Here is a 3,075-nt window from a genome sequence, read left to right on the forward strand (position 1 = left end):
TGAATGAGAAGCTGCAAAAAACGCAAGATGCAACTCAATGGTCAAACGCGTCCGTCAAGCGCATGTTTACAAAGAATAGCAATGGAAAAGCGGAAAGCTGTGCAGAACTGCTACTGTATGTCTAAAATTGATGTTTGATGATGCTGGCAGCTGCTGCTGTTTACATTCACTGTTAATAATCATCTATTACTGCTGTTATACTGACAGTCAAGAAGAGTCTGAGTCATCTGGACTTTATGAGTCAATCTCTAAAACTCTACTCTACTCTAACCTCTAAAACAAGGTCTACATTATGGCCTTTATGTTTCATGCATCTTTCTGCAAAGATATTTAACAAGTGAATTTGTTTTACGTTTACAGCATGTTAAACTGTAATCCACTATCCAGTGGGCCAACCTCTGCTTGGAGACTGACCTCCGTAACAGACAAAGAGCTGTTCAGAGCTTCTGAAGCTCCGGGTGTGGTCCACGTATATGATCAACGCTCTTACGGGACACAGCAACGCTAAGGCTGGGTCTGCCTCCTCCAAGGGCAGTGCTTGCAGGTTCACCACCTGATCACGAAAAAGCGTGGTGGGAACCTTTGGCACGTATCCAGGCCAGGGTCTCAGGACAACGTGAGAGTAGGCCGGCCCGAACACAAGGCACTCTTCGCTCACCGAAAATGCTTGGAGGTCCCCCAACCCTCTTGATGGAAGTGAGCGTGGTCAGGAGCACTGTCTTAGCAGGCAGGAATTTAAGCTCAACTGAATCCAGCGTTTCAAAGGGATCCCTCTAAAGGCCAGCCAGGACGGTAGAGAGATCCCAGGAGGGCACCAGGGGTGGCCTAGGTGGATTTAATCTTCTGGCACCCCTCAGGAACCTGGCGATGAGATCGTGCTTTCCCAGGGACCGTCCACTGCATCGTGACACACTTTCAAGGTGGAGGGTGACAGCCTACGCGCCAACCTTTCTTGCAGGAAAGAAAGCACTACTCCAATCATGCATCTTCAGGGGTCTTCTCGGCAAGAACACCAGTTCACGAACAGACTCCACTTCAGTGCATAGGCTTGCCTCGTAGAGGGAGCTCTATCCTGACTGATGGTGTCTACCACCGCCTGTGGCAGATCACTTACGTCTGCCGCGTCCTGTCCAGGAGCCACACGTGGAGGTCCCAGAGATCTGGATGCGGGTGCCATATGGGGCTGAGCCCCTGAGAAAGAAGGTCCTTCCTCAGAGGGATGCGCCAGGGAGGGGCTGTCGCGAGGAGCAAGAGCTCCGAAAACCAGGTACGGGTGGGCCAGTAAGGCGCAACCAGCAAGACCTGTTCCTCATCCTCCCTGACCTTCCACAGTGTCTGTGCGAGAAGGCTCAATTGGGGAAACGCATATTTGCGTAGAGCCCGAGGCCAGCTTTGTGCCAGTGCGTGCATGCTGAGGGGGCCTCGGTCAGGGAGTAATACAGCTGGCAGTGGGAGGACGAGTGGGAAGCAAACAGGTCTATCTGAGCTTCCCCGAATCGACTCCAGATCAGCCGGATCGTCTCAGGATGGAGTCGCCATTCACCGGGGAACATGAGCTGTCATGAGAGCGTGTCAGCTACACGATTGAGCTCCCCCGGAATGTTGACGTCTCGCAGCGACTTGAGCCGTGTCTGACTCCAGAGGAGGAGATGACGGGCGAGCTGTGACATGCGATGTGATCGTAGACCTCCCTACCGGTTGATGTATGAGACAGCGCAGTGTTTTTCATGCAGACCAACACGTGCTTGTCTTGCAGCAGTGGCCGGAACTGCCACAAGGCCAGATGCACTGCCAACAGCTCTAGGCAGTTGATGTGCCAAAGCAGTCGAGGCCCTGTCCAGAGACCTCAGGCTTACTGCCTGTTACATGTAGCGTGCCAGCCCGTACTGGAGGTATCCGTCGTGACAACGACATGTCCAAGCGGCGTGACTGTGGCTGCGGATGCCATATGCCTCAGAAGCCTCTGAAAATGTTTCAGAGAGACCACATTCCTGCCTCTGAAGGAACTCAGGCAGTTCAGCACTGACTGGGCATGCTCACTGGTGAGACGCGCCATCATACTCACCTATCTATACCTAACTCCATACCGAAAAAAGAGATTTTCTGCAAGGGGGAGATTTTGCTCTTTTCCCAGTTGACCCGAAGCCCCAACTGGCTGAGGTGCTAGAGCACCAGGTACCTGTGATCGCACAACTGCTCTCGTGACCAGGCCATGATTCGATTCAATTCAAGTTTATTTGTATAGCACTTTTCACGATACAAATTGTTGCAAAGCAACTTTACAGAAAATTCAGTTTCTACAATACATTTAGTAGTAGCTTATCAGTGTCAGTTAATGTACATATGGCAGAAATGTACGGAAAAATCAATTAAAGACGTAATCAAACAGAAGATGAACACCATTAACAGCAATTATTATATGATGCAATCAAACTTATAGCAAAATTTGCTAGTTTTGTATGTTGTTTCAGGGTTGGCATCATCTGAGGTCCTCTGAGGGGTTGGCATCATCTCTTCTCAGGTGTTCTGGATCCAGACTGAAGCTTGTGTAAATCCTAGTTACCACGGGATGTCAAGAGAAACAAATGGAGACATAATTAGCGTAGCTTCTATTCCAAGCATAATTGATTTGTTTAACCCAAGTTAAAGAATAATAGTGTGCATTTGATCAGATATAACTGCAGTACAAGATTATGAGATGCATTATTTGAATGCTTGGCCAAAGAGATGTGTCTTTAATCTAGATTTAAACAGAGAGAGTGTGTCTGAACCCCGAACGCTATCAGGAAGGCTATTCCAGAGTTTGGGAGCCAAATGAGAAAAAGATCTACCTCCTTTAGTGGACTTTGCTATCCTAGGTACTACCAAAAGCCCAGTGTTTTGCGACCTTAGGGAGTGTGATGGATAGTAGCATGGTAGAAGACTAGTTAGGTATGCAGGAGCTAACCCATTAAGGGCCTTATAGGCAAGTAATAATATTTTGTAACTGATACGGAATTTAATAGGTAGCCAGTGCAGAGACTGTAAAATTGGGGTAATATGATCATATTTTCTTGACCTGGTAAGGACTCTAGC

This window comes from Sinocyclocheilus anshuiensis, unplaced genomic scaffold, assembly GCF_001515605.1.
Source record: "Sinocyclocheilus anshuiensis isolate Anshui unplaced genomic scaffold, SAMN03320099.WGS_v1.1 scaffold1583, whole genome shotgun sequence".
Classification (NCBI taxonomy): domain Eukaryota; kingdom Metazoa; phylum Chordata; class Actinopteri; order Cypriniformes; family Cyprinidae; genus Sinocyclocheilus; species Sinocyclocheilus anshuiensis.